The sequence below is a fragment of the Trachurus japonicus genome, chromosome 14, assembly GCF_045865225.1.
Source record: "Trachurus japonicus isolate A0001 chromosome 14, Traja_1.0".
NCBI lineage: Eukaryota > Metazoa > Chordata > Actinopteri > Carangiformes > Carangidae > Trachurus > Trachurus japonicus.
The window spans coordinates 13,315,809-13,333,350 of record NC_140920.1 but is presented as its reverse complement, the minus strand read 5'-3'; the positions used below and the strand labels follow the sequence as shown (position 1 = coordinate 13,333,350).

At 39.8% G+C, this 17,542-nt stretch overlaps 1 protein-coding gene across 1 annotated transcript in view; it reads left to right on the top strand.

Annotated features, from left to right (window-relative positions):
• Positions 1–3,774: 3,774 nt before the first annotated feature.
• npas2 (neuronal PAS domain protein 2) overlaps positions 3,775–17,542 on the top strand; it is a 35,780-nt gene continuing 22,012 nt past the window's right edge. The window contains exon 1 of the mRNA XM_085797644.1: positions 3,775–4,066. The gene's annotated coding sequence lies outside the window, so the exon portion shown is untranslated. The remainder of the gene's footprint in view (positions 4,067–17,542) is intronic.

Genomic DNA, 17,542 nt, shown 5'->3' with positions numbered 1-17,542 from the left:
CCCCCCCCTTTCCTATTGCTTTTCGAGCATGTTAAGACTGTTGATGAATATAATGAATTCATTTTATTTGTTTTCTATTAAATTAATAAATACATATTCACACATTAGACTGTATAGCAAACGATTCAACACAAAATTGTGATATATTTTCTGCATTATTTAACAGTTACATACAATTTTATTGTCTTTGTTTTTAGACTGTTAAAGAGCTAAAAAGCTAAAATTAATATTCATCCCCCCAAAAATGTTTTCAATATTATTTTAACAGGGACAGTGCGCAGCTTTCGGCTGTATCAGAATTAACTCGAGCTAAATTTCATCTGGGGTCCCTGGGCAGGAAACAGCATCTTTAATGACAACAACAATAAAATCATCTTTGGATTTATACCATAGATATCCTGGTTGGGGTAAGCATATTCATTTTTACATGTTACTACAGGGCAGAATTTGGAGCGTGTTGCTTTGGGGATAGCATCTGGTTTTATTTTTAAAGAGGCCTCCTTGACCCCGGCGTTAACAAAGAAAAGGTGCCAGTTAAATTGTTAAGTGGTATCCAAAATCATATATTTACAAGCTTAGCAGCAGGAACCACATCACCCTTGCAAAAGTGCAAGTGGTTTTATCCTAGAATAATAGATTTTATGATTTATGTAGTGAATTAAAACACAAATATGTATATGATTTGAATAAAATGTTACAGAAAACTTGCATGGAACATTTTACAAGTATTTAGCCTTGTTATACTGGAAGCCGATATTTGGACAGATATGACATGTAAACACTGAAAAGAAAATCTTTCATGCTTACTTTATAATTGATGAATGTGTTTGAACTTTGCCAACGTAACATTTTCAATATTGAAATTTACCCAGACTGTTACATTTAAGTGGAACATTCTTTCTAATAAATGTATGTGATTAATAAAAGAAAAAATCTGCACTGAAGTTGAAGTCTGCAGCATTTCTTGATAATCACTACCTGACAGAACAAGAAAAAAACAATTGAACAAGCTCCTTTTGCACTGTCACAGACGTTAATTTGCTTGCACGGAAACAGTAATGGAAATCTTGAGACCATGTCTCGACCAACAACCAAGGTGATGTCACTAGTCATTTGGAAAACTGAAAATAAATGTCCTGTGATCCATGCTTTTTTATACTTGTCTGACACTGACAAAAACAACAAAAGAGGACTATTTCCTTGTAGCATTTTAACATTTAAACTTGTATCACTGTGGTCCAAATAGAAAGTCAAGATCCAGTTCAGCCTGGCTCCTTACTGGTAACAGTAAGGAACATTGTTATTGGTTTAGCGATTGGTGGTTTCAGATGCATTCAAGGTTCACCCACTCTCTTCAATGGACATAAAAAGGAAATTCTCTTCACTAGCACACACAGTGGTTTGTTCATTAATTGAGTTTAAAAGCATTGGCAGCAGCCATGTTCACTTTGACACTGAATGAACAGACTGTGTACATTCACGTGCGCATGTGTGAACACGTGTGTCCATAATTATGATAAAGCTTGAGAAATGGAACCTCTCTGTTCTGTCTGCAAAAATCAATTGTGATGAATTAGGAATTGTGGAATCGTTTTCCAATAACCTTGTGTAGCAACAGCTTCTATATGCAGAAACCCAAATTTAGGTTGTGGGGAGAAGTTCCCTGAATAGATGGTTCATTGGCCTCTCATATACTGTATATGTTTTGTTGATTGAAGGCCACAGATATTTCTTCATTTTTGTGCTGCCTCTCTTACCTGTTCTTATTGCTGATTTGGAATCACAAACTCCAACACAACACCGTACTTATATTCAAACTCAACAGACTGCGAGATTGTCCTTTTCAAGGAGCCGCAATGGATTTTTGCATAAGTGATCAGTGGTATCAACAATCCTGGAAGCAGCTAAAATGGGCAGAGTCATTTCAGCTCACAGAGCATAACTGTGCATGACTCAGTATTGGAAAGAGAAAGTGAAAATTGTTGTTTTCTCTTTTTATTGGAAAATTATGCGCAACAGCTTGCTGCTGCTCATCTCTCTCACACATATGGAGAAAGTGTGTTGATCATCCACTTAGGCTGTTGTGAAAAGCTATTTTCACCAGGGAAAGTATCTATTTGTAGCCATTAAGGACTGGAAAAAGCACATTCTGTAAATTGAAAAAGCTCCCTTAGGGTTTTCTGTCAAATAACTATCAATAATAATGTATTCAGTTTGGGGTGATAACAGATTGATGGATAGGATTTCTGTAACGGGCACTCACACAACATTCAAGCAGCTGATATTTGAATATGTCGGTTTTGGGGACTTAGGGTACCTGCAACTGGGAGAGTGAAGACGGGCATGAACCAGTCATGATAATGAACCAGCCAATAAAAAATGGGACATGTAGGATCCTGTGTCTTGGAGAATGATACACACACACACACACACACACACACACACACACACACACAATCTACAAACAATCTCGGCCCCTGCTGCATCAGGTTTAACAGCTTTTTAAACATCTGTCAGGCTCAAGGATCCCACAACTTCATGGAACTGTGAAGAAACTCCTTGTTTCATTTGTATATAAATGTGTATCTCTATAAATCTATGATTAATCGCAAATTTCCAAAGTGACACTTGCTCTCAATGTGAAATATTTAGTGCTTCATGCAGAATTGCGTAAATCATGAACATTTATCTCTACCATTTACTGAACTCTACTGTTGGGCCACACAGAGTTTGTTTAAGCTGCTGTAACTTAAACAAGGGCAAAGAGCTGACAATTGCACAAACCCTTTATGCACAATTTGACTCTATAGATGTGCAGGGTAGAAAAAGCCTTCATCATGCTAATTTGAAGCCCTCGCCCACAACAAAACATCTAGAGCAAAAGTGGCTTGCCACCAAAATTACTGTGTTTACTGTTTCTGTTTCTGTTTAGTTGGCAGAGGCATAACCTACTGATCAATGTTTAAAAAGTATTGTAATGATGCATCTCATCTCAATGCTGAAAGCAGGAGAGCAACCTTTAAGTGCCTGTAATGTACACTACTGCTACTCTATTTCATTATATTTAGGTCACGTCTTGCTGGTTATGGTTTTGCCTTGCTTGCAGATGAAAAAACTACATACAATGAACATCCAATACATCACATTTAAAATCTGATTTATAATCCAATCATGTGACAATAATCCAATATAATTTTTCAATGTAGGTTAAAGATATCAACACTAGTGTCCACCACCAGATTGCATCCATTCACCCAAGGGTGGCGCTACAGCGTGGGTTGGTGTGTTGGATTACCTGGTAGTAGGCTATACCTGATGTCTCTCATCGTCATTCACCTTTTACACGTTTTCAGAAACTGTCGTTAACCCAAGCCCATGTAATAACCGCTTATATCACGGCCTGCTGTCAGTAGCTGTGACTAACAGGATGGCAGCATGACTCACCAATCACAACACATGTATATGGGACATATGCTTTCATAACCTGTTGAACTCTATACTGACAAAGGCTATTCTGCAGATAAATATTCCTTACTTACTAATTGTTTGAAGGTTGTTTTTATTATTATTTTTTTTAAAGAATTATTTCTTTTACCCACCCACACGGACGCACATAACTTTATAATATTGCAGCCTGTGTAGTCCGGTCCGGTGGGCGGGGCTCCGGCTGTGGACGCACGCTGGCAGCGGCAGCAGTCAGTCAGTCACAGTCAGCCCAGTGGACAGGACGCGCTTTGATAATCGCTTGAATCGGCCAGATGAAGATGTAAAGACGTGAGGTGTGTTGTATTTGGGCTTGGTCGGACTGGGCTGGATCAGGATCTCTCCCCCTCCCTTTCTTCAACAGGCTGTATCCCACACACACAGACTACACACACAGCAGCGGCAGCAGCAGCAGCAGCAGCAGCAGCAGCAGTCACTGAGGCGGCGGAGCAGTTTCATCTCTGGGCAACTTTTTTGGGAATGTAGGACGATTGTGTTTCTGCCGGTTGAAGCCTCCTTTACCCCCGCGCATGTGTCAGCGTGGATTCATCTGACTGACCCTTAGCCCATTCCACACAATAAGGTAAGTTTCCAGCTTTTTTTCTAAATGTGCTAACGGTTCAGTGAGTCCGTTTTCGTTACTTGTGTAACGCCCGTTACAAATGTAGCTTGACGCCAAAGGCTGAAAAAAAGAAAGAAGTCAAAACTCTTTTTTATGGCGCACGAGGGGGAAAACAGAGTCCACCACCTCCTCCAGCTGTCTCTGTCCTCCTGTCTGTCTTCACACAGCTCAGTTTGCTTCACAATATCTAAAACAGCTGCTCAAAAATAGACATAACATTTTTTTTTTGTAATCAGTAGATGACATTCAGTCTGTGTCACTGACTGGCTTTGCACGGAGGCAGGGAGAGCTTCATCTTTTACAGTTATCCACCATCTAAATTAGGCTACATTTAATGACCTATAACGGCAGACACATAATATATAGTATATATATATTTTTTTTTTTCAGGTCGAATTACAATTAACTTAATTCAAACAGGAACCGCTGTGTGTAGCTACTATATTCAGAGGATGACATTTTCTCTGGTATTAATATTGTCTGAAGCTGTCGGGCAACTAATTGAAGCTATAGACCATATTAATGAAGCGTTGTTAGGCTGAGATGAAGCTTTAGGATGTGTTGACATAGCTGCATGGAAACCAGCTGTTGGTCTGGGTTATAGGCTCTACAGTTCAGGCACATTATTATTAGCCTACACCTGAGAAAATGAGAAGGAGTAGGCTACATATTGTAGGCTATGATATGAGGAGAGTGGAGAATGAATGTAGCCTAAAATTAATATGCATAAGATGAGGAAATTAAGATACAAAGTACTTGATTGTGTGATTGGAAAGATGACAAATTTGCAGCAGTCTGACAAGCTCAAATCAGGTATTATCTGTCTGACTGGCTGATGCCAAGTCAATGGCAGTTGTGCCACTTTCTTCAGAGACCTGAAGCAAAAACAAAGGGCTGTTGCTGAAAAGACTTTCTGAAAGTCATGTCAGTGTCCAGATGACTACCGTGCATCTCCATCTACGTACACTCATGTTGAGGCTTGAGCCATTTTGCTGGCTCGCTGCGTCAGTGCCGAGGTTGGCCCAGCAGACATGAATAGTGATGAGGATGTGTGCTGACAGCTGAGTGGGACAGGAAGGGCTGTTCCATGACTGACTGAACTGGGGTGCTCACTGCACCATATGCTCCTTTTTATATCATGCTGCTTAACATTTGGGCCAGCCTCATGACTCATGCTATCTTCTTCCCCTTCCAGCTAGTTTTTGGTCCCGTCTCTACAGTGAATTTAATAATCATTTGTACATTTATATCATGGGGATTCATACGTTGGTGTAATCCATTTTGGCAAAAGTTCTACCCTTATGCAAACAGAGGTGCATATAGGGGTCAATCATGTTTCTTATCCCCTCGATACTATGGCTGCTCCCTCAATCATTTTATGGGTTGCCACCTTCTTGCCAACCATCCAAATGAACTGAACTGTCGTCTTTTCACTACCCATGTTTACTTATATTGCAGTTTTTTATGAATAGCTCCAGCAACCAGTGACATAATAAGAAATTCAATCAACCCATCAGGCCACAGACCTGTCCGTCTAGTCTTACTATCAGCGTCATATGTTGTCACATCGACAATTATCAAATTATGTTAAGGAATTGGCACTGGCTAGTGGTGCACTGTCTGTCTTAACATAATTATCAAATTATGTTAAGGAACTGGCACCGGCATTAGTGGTGCACTGTCTGTCTGTGCGGTCGCTGTTGGTGTTTTGTGTTAACCTAGAAACTCAGAAGACTGGTTTGCAGGCGTCAGTTGATAGTTTGGTTTGCCTAATGAGAATGCGGGAAAACCCAAGGTATTGTCCAGGTGCCGCTTGGCAAACCTTGTCAGTCATTGTATTAAAGCATTGTGCGTCATATCAAGAAACTGTCAGAGTTTTTCACAAATAATGTTAACCTCATAAACTACATCATAACTGCCATATGACATGTCACTATTGAACTCAGTGGTATCACAATCCCCTTGACAGTTTTTCCCTTTATTCCCTGTTCTTTGTGGCATTTATATGTCCTCATGTTTAAATGGAAAGAACACTGGTTTTCAGCGTTATATTTAACTTTTCACAGTAAATTCAGCAAGTAGTTTTATGGGGGTTTGTTTTTTTTGAGACACAGCTGTGGTCGTTGCTATTCTGTTTTTACTTAAATATTGCTGTGTCTGGGTTTTTGTATGTCTTTGCTGAAACTATGCTGTGGTGAAGGTTAGTTAACTGATGACACACAGCTTCGTCTCTGATGTTACAGAGCATGTTGTGGGGAAAGTAGGTTAGTGGGCCATGTCCTGCAAGCTTAAACTGAATGCTAGTCTGAATATTGCTAGAGCTGCTTAGTGTGACTGGGCATGCACAAATGGTGTAGGCCTGTGCAACGGCAGCGGGATCATTTCTCCCCTCTGTCTCTTTAAGAAAACAGAGCGGCGCTCCACATAGAATGAATGTTGAATGTCCAACCCATGTTGATTCATCACAAACACACATGAAATGGAGTGAAATCTGACAACAGGTTGACTTACGTCACCGGTCGCAAATTACTGAACCACCTTAAACACGAGTGGTCTCATTCCTTTGTGTGTGAGCTGTCCATTGTCGTCACTTACACCATGTCAATAATCACATTTTACCTATACTCACATCGACATCAGTGTTTTTTCTTTTCTTTTAGAAATTAATTTTAGAGTTTGTTTCTCTAAATATATATTCAAGCCCCTGGATTCACAGTCAGAGAATCAGTGTCATGTGTGGAAACTCTCATGTTACTTGCTTTGTACTCACTTCCTGTATGGAGCCATGTAACCTTCGAGGTTGCTGCTGTTTTTCACACCTGGTTATAACAATAGTCACGCTTGGGAATAACACTTGATCTTGTGACATATTCTCTCAGTCTTTTTTATCATTTTCTGTTGTCCTTTTTTAATAATAATGATGGATCTTTCCTGTAGCGCAAATAAAACACTGAAACTATTCTATAGAAAACTACAGGGTTGAAAAAAATGTAAACTTGAATATCCAGGTTTGCTCCAGAGGTGAGTCATCGCATGAAAAGAAAAGACACCCAACCTGGACATCAGAGGCATGCTTAGTTAGACAGAGCAGCAGTGAAAGCATTTTATAGTATGTAATAAAATAGAAAAGCTGAGAAAAATGGGAAACAGGCACTCTGACTATATTTAACAGGCATTTAAAGTATTTGTGTTCTTCATCAGAACCAGACCAGAGTTCAATGCTCCTAAACAGCCTGTAATAATAGTTCCTGATGTCTCGAGTGGTTTTGCGTGCCCTCTCTGTCTGTTTTCTCTTCTCCGAGTAAAGAAAGTCCTAGAAGACATTATCATGCCTGCACGAATGTGAGAGAGTTTGTGACAATTGCAGTTAACAATACTATTAAACACAAGCAAGCAGTGGAGCAAACTGAAAAGCAATATCTCTAAACACAAATTATCTTTGTCATTATTGTTTCAAATGAAGTTATGATATCACCTTGCTGTATTAGTCTCTGGAGAACACGTGAACTGGCTATAGTAGGTTTAATGTTGTTCTGTGGGGAATATCAACTTAATGTTTTTGTTATCACTAACTCTAGAATTAGAATTATGCTTGTATGTCAATGTCCAATTGACTCAAATTGTCGAGAAACTGAAACACTGATCAAAGTGAAAATATGCATTTTATGAGACTTAAAACTGGGGTAGGCAGGATTTGTTTTGAAAACAAGCCTAAATCTATTCTGGTCTGGGGGTTCCTGATTAATTGAAGGTCCTAACAAATTGGGAGGACAGAGTGGGGCCTCCTGACAGAGTATATAGGGCCGGCCCCTCAACCAATCAGGAACCCCCAGACCAGAATAGATTTAATTGTTCAAAGATATTAGGAGCTGTAGGCTTTTCAGGCTGCTGCGTACAGAGACATAGAGAAACACTGTGATCGGCCCAAACACAGAGAGTTTTCGTCACTGATAGCTGAATGGGAAAACACAATTTTCTTTAAAAAAAAGTTAATTTTATTTATAAAACAAATCTTGCCTACCCCAGCTTTAATTCCTGGTGATGACAACTTTTAATGAGTAACGTTACTCTTTCCTTTATAGACTTTGTTAAAAACATTTCACGAATGATTGTAAGAAAGCAGTACAGTAGCCTACATACTGCAAATTATTATTTTTCTATTGCTGGGAATTGGTCCATCCCCAGTGGGAATTGTTGGTGGGAAAAGTAAACCAACATCATTTACAGATGACACAGGAGACTAAGAGCTCTACTACTTACAGCACATCCGTCATAAAAAGTATACAATGTCTTGATTTTGTAATAGAAATACACTAGTGTGCAAAGTGGACTTCTGTGTTCTCCCAGTGTCCCAGTGTGGGTTTTCTCTCTCTGGCTTCCCACCACAGTCCAAACACGGCCACTTCACTGGTCACTCTAAAAGTGCCCATAGGTGTGAACACGAGCATAAGGGGCTGTTAGTCTTATATATACACCAACCTGTGGTGATGACATATCCCACGTGAACCCTAACCCAGTATCAGCTGGGAGTAGCTAATGGATGGATGGATGGACGGATGTGTAGTAGAAGGTGTTGAAAACGCACTTCTAGGTCACACACTGCGATTGTTTTTCAGCCTTGTTGAATCAAACCAGGAACATACGACGTCATCCCGACGCTGCGGTGAGAACACCCCAGATTGACGTGCCTTTGTCGTACTTGATTTTGAACAGCTGCCAAATCTCCATTGAGGAGTTGGGGGTGTTTTAGCCTTTAAAGCCTTGGGAGAGAGAGGAAAGTTGTCTGGAGAGATAACGTGCACATTCCTCCTTGCATCATACTGTACTATAGTGATATCTGCCTCTGAGAGGTTGGCTACATTTGGCCAGTGGAACTATGTAACACATGACTCTTGAGACTATGACTGGTATTCATGTCACCCTCTTTAACCTTGTAACTATGACAGACAAAATGTTCAACTCTAGTTATATAACTGCCTCTACAGACGTCATCGTCCTTGCTGCTGATCTCTTGCTCCAAAGCACACAGTTATTGTCCTCAGTTGCTTCAGGCTCAGATCCACTGGGGCATGATAAAGACATTTAGCTGCTTTTTTTCCCTCTTCTTCTTCAAAGTTCTCCTTTCTCCAGCTCTAAGACTCGTCACATTATGTGAATTTTGCTTCCTCCCTTTCTACTAATGGTTTTAAATGTGTGGCATTACACGAGATAAACATCTGAACATTATGTGTGAAGCCTTGTCAAAGATGCTGCTGTTATACACCAGGATCTCCAGCAAATTTCTGACTAACACCTCAAATTTTCTGAGTGGCTTTTAAAAAGTTGTCTTTATTCAAAGGGCTGAATATCTTAGGGTTTATCAAGCATCAGCGCCAATTAATTCAGCCATTTGAGTACAACACTTCCCGGTGCATTGTCATTATTTTTTCTTGTCCATGCTTTTTTTCTGGAGATCCTGTCTATTTGATATAACTGATTCACAGGGACTCTGGGTTCAGCCTTTATCTTCCTTTCATGACAAAAGATCCCTGTCAAGAATTGGGTGTGGCTTCACTTTGTGTTTCAGATGGAGGGGGAAAAAAAAAAAAGGTTTCACAATATGTGTGGGCCCGGCCCCTTATGTGACCTAGATGTGATTCAGATCTTTAGCTCAGGGTGTTGGCTGCATGTGCATTACACCGCGGTTTGTTTTTGTGGAGTAAAATACACAACAGAGCAAAAGACCATAAACGGCATAAACGGGCACGTCAGGTTTGATGCTGAAATGAAAAGAGCACTCCCCAAACAGATTGCTCAGGCCTTTTGATGCTGAGTGGGTCATCTGCAATCTGTGATGTCAAGAGGCAAGACCCGGTCATTACAGCGACACTGAAATGTGGAGTTCACACACACACACCACAGTGACACTCGAGGTTTATTTCCAGGCTGTGTCCAGAAAACCTCTCCTGTGTGTGAGTTTTCCATTTCCCACTGTGATTCATATTGTAGTATTATAGATTATTTTGCCGTATAATATACATACATCTTTTGAGAGCCCATAGAAACCCTGTTCCACCGTCCACAGTGTAGGTCGGTGGACACGACAGGGTCTTGACAGAGTTGGAAGAGATTTGAAGGTTTGCTCGAGGACTCTTCAGCAGGGAGAACGAATCATGAATCATTGTCACAGAGAAGCATGAGTTACACGCTACACAAATCTGCTTTGCTGTTGGTATGAGCTGTGATCCTGAATAACGTGTGCACGTAATTCCACTCACAGAGATTGTGGTCATTCTAACCATGAATGGAATTAGCTGTATTTCGTTGTACTTTAATCAGGCATCAGCGTCAACAGTCAGTGAATCTGAAAACCAGTCAGTGTGATTTTTTTTTTTCCCTGACTAATGATGACTAAAAATGTAGATGCTATTAACCTACTTTCTTCATAGGGCATCTATTGTGATTACATGCACAATATTCTTCTGTGAAAATACCCCCAGGTGAAAGAACAATCATCTCCAGCTGGTTTTATGGCCTGTGCTTAAACTAAAATGTTAATTTACTAAGACTGTATGAAGGATTAATAGGTATCTGTCAGTGATGCTGGTTGTCACGTATTCTTAAGATCTAGAACAGGGAAATGTCTGCAGTCCTGTTCTTTTGGCCTTGGTGGATGAGAAGTTAAACAGAATGAATATTTGGTCATAGTGCAATCCACCATTCATTCAGCTATTTGTCTACCTGTCCCCCCTCAAAGAGATGAAAGCATTTCACTGCGAGCTGCTTTCTTTTATTGAGAATAACCTGAATTTAACCTGAATTTAACAGGAGAGATTTGTGTGCTTTCAGTGGGGGAAGCTTTGGAAACATGGACGGCAGCATTTCATAACAAGGAAAATGAAATAGCAATAGATAGGAATGGAGACATAAGGTCATTTTTTCCATGGACTGCTTGCAGAAGGCTATTTGAGTTCACAGCCTGTGCATAAGAGAGTGGCTGCTTGTGGTTTCACAGACACTCACTGATGAATTCATAATGATTATATTATTCTGGCTACCAGCACCAAATGTTTCTTTAGGAGGGGGGGGGGGGGGTGAGGGGGTTTAAAAGAATCAATACCCTTCATCAGTAATGTAATCAAGGATTTTGCCTACAATCTGAGTTGAGACAGTGGTACAAAGAAAGAGCTGCATTGCCCTTTCCACCCGTGCCCTAGAATTGTGACCCACATATTTGCCCACACACTGCCTTAGGTAATTGCATCTTTCCCTGAGCAGCAGCAGACAATAAAAGGCCTGAAATAATTTGGTGATTCATGTGGAATTGTTGAAAGAATATAATTATGAGGAAATTTGAGAGTGGCTGTACCTGGTGAAAGGATGTTTGTTTTGTAGTTCTGCTTTCTCATTGAAAGGATGCAGCCACCCACTCCGAGGCGGTGCTGTGTGGTGAATGTGTAATTACAAGGCACTTCGGGAAAAGTATCATCAAAATCATTGACAAATGTTGTTGAATAAGCAAAAAAAAAGTAAACATAGAATGAGTGAAAAAAAAGTATAAAATGTACACGTAGACAGAACAGGAATAAACCCACTGTGTCATTAAATTACAAGTTAATTATAAGCTGTAAAATAATATTTATTTTGTATATAAAATGTCTCAAAATTACAATCATTTTCATCACATTAATTGGAGTTTAGAAGTAATTTCTTCAAAATACCAAAAAGTCAAGTTTTTTTTTATATTAGACTGTTGTATAAGTGTGAATAATAAGTGTGCTTGATGATTTATTAAAATGGTTCACTGATTATTCAAGTAGTTCCTTTTAATATTGGGAGTAATTGATCTAGCAGGTTGCTTGCACAGATACAGTTATGAAGCACTTGAGGGGAAAGGGCCTTTGCTTTTTTCGTTAGTGCACAGCAGGTGAGGATGTGTTAGTCTCTGTCACTATTGTGACAGGAGGATTGTCCAGCGGGTAGAGCTCACTCAGTGCAAAGGTTCAGCTGTTGCCCAAGGGGGGATTAGTGTGAAGCTGCTGCCTGGTTGAGACGGACAACGCTTGTGGGAAAGCGCAGCTCGCTGGGGGGGCACAATGATTTGTTTCTTCGCTGACCAGTGCCGTTTTTCTATTTTCTATTTTTTTCCATTTTGTAGCTGCTCCATGGATTAAAAAAAAAAAAAAAAGCTATTTGGGGTGAGAGGTGCCCCAAATAGTCCAGTCTGTGATTTCTTTCCAATTTCCTGCTCCGCTGTTGGATAAGGTCTGAAGTTGTAGCCAGTGGTGCTCAGCTCCATCTATACTGAATTATATAGTACAAAGTGTCCTTGAGTTGAACATTGTGTAACTTCAAGCCAGCCAACAGTGTGAATGGACAGAAGAGTCGTTATGTAGAAATGAGCCGCCATTTCCTGTGATAAGGTGATTTTCTTCAGTGGCTGCAGGTGGATTACTGTTTGGTCTACTACTGTTAAGATCTCAAAACTCTCTCTTTCCATAAGTATTTAGATCTTTTGTTTTCATATATTTACTATTGTCTAAAATAAGGTTTCAGCTTCTTTACCTCCTCCACGCCTCGAGACTCCAAGCTGTGAATTACAGCATTCATTTGAGATATTCTTTATTTATTCAATCCTGCAACAGTGAATCATCTTTTTTGGCCTGTGTTTTAGCCCAGTATTAAATCAAGCATCGCTGCTGTGACAGTGTATTTAGAGGGAGAGTTAGTTAGGTTATTCTAACGAGAAACGCATACAGCCAGAATGGGTTGTCTCCCACTTGATTAATATTCATCAAACTAACAAATGGGTTTGGGTATGAAAAATACCCCAGACCTGGAGAAGATGGAAACCAGTGGCTTTAATGGACATAACTGCCTTGGTTGGGGGAACATAGACATCACACATTGTTACCATGGGAACACAGAGTGAACAGCAGTGCCACACAGTCTAATTAATGACAGTCAGTGCCTCAGCAGAGGGCCACGATGACATCACCAATACCAGTATCACAGATGTAGCTGGAGGCAATATGGCTTAATGTCTGAGTGATTATCAAAATAATCCCGTTTTTCACCGATGTACAGAGGAGCAGTCTGGACAAAGGTACAGGATGTTAAGAACCCAACACTGAGCAATTATTATGTAGTGAGGCCTGCTTATGAGCACTAAATGTCATCTCATTATCCAATAGCATGACCTACATAAAAGAGCGGAACTAATCTCCATGTAGGCGGATGGTGAATAATGCAGTAAAATGTGGGAGATCTTTATGAATCTTAGATGTCTCACACTTGTTGGTCGCTGGCATAGCAACAATTTAGTTCAGAATAATCCTATATCATCACTCTGGCATTGTTCGCTTCCTTCTGCATTGTTTTAGTACCAGTATGTGTATGTATATTCTATTGGCATTCATTTGTTTCGTTATGTAACAAGCGGCGGCTGACCTTGCATCAATATGTCAATAAGCCTTTTTGAGTAACTCAGAGATATCACTTTACTGTGCCATTTTACAGACACTACTAATAGACTGTGGGACATTTATGTAACAAGACTTATGAGTTTACAGCCTTACTGTTTCTATGAGAGTGTAATGCTTAGTGGCCATAGACCATTAAAGTGTTGAACATATCAAAAGTTTGAGGTGATGATGGTGCTGGATGAAAGTGTTGTTGATAACTGTTACATCATGAGAAGAATAGTTCTCAGCTCACTTCCTATCCATCCATCCATCCATCCATCCATCCATCCATCCATCCATCCATCCATCCATCCATCCATCCATCCATCCATCCACTTATTGTGACATTTCACTCAAAGCCACTAATGTGTATCTTATGGTAGCGCTAGAGGAAGTCAGGGAAAGTTCCTCTGGGAACCCTGATCAAACAGGCGCGGTGACTAACACAGAGTCTGTGCCATCCTAAGAGCCGTGCTGCTGATCTGATAAAATACCCCAGTCTCATCTTTATGAATCCCAAGGTTTGGCTAAAAAGCATAGTGTCTTTAGATTTGTTCTTTGGTCCCAAATGATATAAGTTGACAAGTACACAGTAGAAGTTGTTCAGTTAAGTGCTTCAGAAATCATCAGGCCACTGAAGAACCCTAATGTCTTTTGTTGCTGACTAAGCATTATGCATGATTTATTGGAGCTTGAGGGAAAAAGAATTGGAAGCTCAAAGAGAAACTATGAGGAGACAATGCAAAGCATTGCAGCTCTTGCAGGAACTACTGTGAATGAGTCGCCAACATGCAACACTTTGTTTAGTCTCTCTGCATTTCTTTCCCCTGTAGTATCCTTTGGTGCAAAGCAATCACAGACTAGACAGGTTGGTAAATACGAATGCCCTGTGCGCAGTTTATTGACATCATGTTGCATGGTTTCTGTGTTGACAGTCAGTTTTTAGATAATTACTGCTCCGCTCTTCTCCCTATAGAGCCACAATGTGTTTCTGTGGCCTAATTATACGCTGTTTCAGGAGGTTTTAAACTTCTACATCACTTACTCATTATCAATTATTTGTATTTTTTCAGTTTTGTGAAAAACTGTCTTTTTCAACCTATTTGTAGCAAATATTTGGTATAAATAAAAAATAATGTTTAGCTCTTGTAAGCTGCAGTGCCTAAATGTTAGAATGATTGCAAAGTAGAATTTCACAGTAAAATCAATTTTATTGTAAGTTACAGAAGGAATGTACCGTACTGCTGAACTGAATGTACTGTCATTATGGTCTATTGTATTTCAAGTAGAATATCCACACATCCATGCTAACTCCATGCTAAAAGGCCTTGTTGAATTGATCTGGCTACATGAAAACATTCTCAGTGTGCTACTTTACAAAAATGTGCTTGTATTTCTTATGTAAATAAGGAAAAATCTGTGGTTCCTTTCAAATCAAATTTCTTCAGCCATGACAACAAATTTAAATAAATGTTGGTGGTAGAGTACCCTGTCCAAACACTGAGAGCTTTGCTACACAAAACCTTTTTGCACTTGAGTGAATCATAAATGCACATCAACATTTTACTGTGAAAGCTTGGCTTTAAAAATGAGCCACAAACTAGGAGGCAAATGACAGAACGCTGCCAATGGTAGAAAAAGTGTTACACACGTAGCTTCAACACACAGTTGTAATTTCTTGCCCTTTCTTACATTTGCAGCTGATTGAATGGAATAGTTTTGCGTCTGGTCTTGGTTTACTCTGGCTGACAGCATACAGTGTTTTGCAAGTGTCTTTGTTTGAGTTGTGTCACCTCTATAATAACCTATGAATGTTCATCCAGTTGATTTGATTGAACTTCTTTAACCTGCAATTTCCTCATTTAGAAAAAGGCACAGGAACAATAACTTGCTGTTCCTGGTGTTTTATATTTAGTGTGCTATTTTTATTAGTTGGTGTTTACTTAGTGCTTACTGATGGTTAGCTGCAATGTGCAGACTGCAGCTGCACTGTACTGAACTGTATGTGCTGTGACATGACCTGCCACATTTAAACAGCACCTATAAAGTTACCATAGTTACTGAAAGGGAAACTGATTGCCATTTGGCTTTGCCCAGCTCTACCTACCTACCAACCAGCTCGGTGTCTGTGATCCACCTGACTTTCATATCTTGCAGACATGAGAGAAAGTGGAACACCAGTGTGATACACAGTGGGAGCTCCACACAGAAAGGGCCAACATTGAGGATTGATTTTGGCCGGTGTAGTGGGGGGCCTCTGTGGCGGCTGGTGGCCTCGCTGTGTTTAGTCTGTCTGAAATGTAAGATGTTTAGAAGTTTCAACCAATACAGATATTTTCTGTCCTACATTGTTTACTGTTATTTTATTTTTAATAGAGCTGCAACTATTCAGTGATTAACTGAACAATAATCGATTATTAAATTAATCTAAACTATTTTGATAATCGAATAATTGGTTTGAGTAGTTTTTGTCTGATTTCAGCTTCTTAAATGTGAATATTTCTAGTTTCTTTGTTCCTTTATGACAATAAACTGAGTATCTCTTTAGTTTGTGGACAAAACAAGAGATCTGAGGACGTGTACTTGTGGTTTGGGAAACACTGATTGACATTTTTCAACATTTTTTTTACATTTTATTGACCAAACAACTAATCGATTAATCGTTTAGATAATCAACAGATTAATCAATAAGGGAAATAATCGTTTGTTGCAGCCCTAATTCTTAAACTCCAACATATTAAATAGTCTCATTAAATAGTGATAGTAAATGGTCATTTTACTTTTAAACAGCATATTTTGGCTGCTTGGTTGGAAGCTCAGCAGAGAACTGAGCATCACTTTCACGCTATAAGCACACAGTCACAACAGTTAAATGTTATTATCTCATCAGTACAACAGATTTAATATTCCATTGAGAAGATGTGGTCATTTAGTTTATGAGGTATAAGTCACTGGAAGGCCAAGAGAGACCAACTGTGCGACTGTGTGACACCATGTCTCAGAAGCTGGATAAAATTATATCATACTGGTGTGGTACCATATCATCAGTCATCAAAGTCTGGACCTCTTGCAACAGCTGCAGTCTGAATTGGCCGTGGCAAACTGTGACTCATTACGTGAAGTCGGCCATCGAGACAAGTGGTCTGCGTATCTAGCATTGTCTCAGCTGTGTGTCTGAAGTTCATGGCCGTCTGGGGAGAAATTCTAATCATAAAAGGTTGAATCAGGAGGACGGGCAGAGCCAGAGGCGGCCATTTGGTTTGCTTTGACTTTAAAATCACATGTCCGCCGACTATTTTCTGTCTGGAGTGCAACAGATTTTCTTTTGTTTGTTAAGCCACCATAATGATAAAATCCATCCATTCAGACAAAATGCTATAAGAAAATCTAGAGCACAAGATGAAGGTTTTTGTGTGGCTCAGATTGTGCTCTAGCCATGGTAATTAATATTTCATTATATTACATCTTACAAATGTGACATTGCGCTATGTTCAAAGAGGTTGTTGGTGTTTTTGCAGTCCATTGCTCATCATCTCTTTAATTGAGAACATGCACTAAAGGTTTTCTGACCTGTCAAGCAGTCGATACTCATGTGCTCTGTTGTCTGTACTGTCCCCAATCACATGACAAGTGGCCTTTATCACAAGACCCTCTATCCGGGAAAGTCTCCCACCAACCCAAACATCCAGGATGGAAAGGAATGGAAGTTGTGAGATGCAGCAAACGAAGTAGAAGATGTGACACTCTGCACTACAGCTTTGCCTAAATATCAGAAATCTGCAACAAAAGTAGCTCTACACATTCCTTGTTGAAAATCTGTTAGACATAACTACTTCAATACAGGCCAGAGGGGGAAAATCTTTAGTGATTGTTTACAAATAGCTGAGCAGCTGGTGTCCTGATGGATTTCGGTGGTTTAGCCGAGTATTTCTGAGTGATACTTTTGGTTTCAATCAGACTTTGGACCAGTGTCGTATATCACTCTCCACATGTG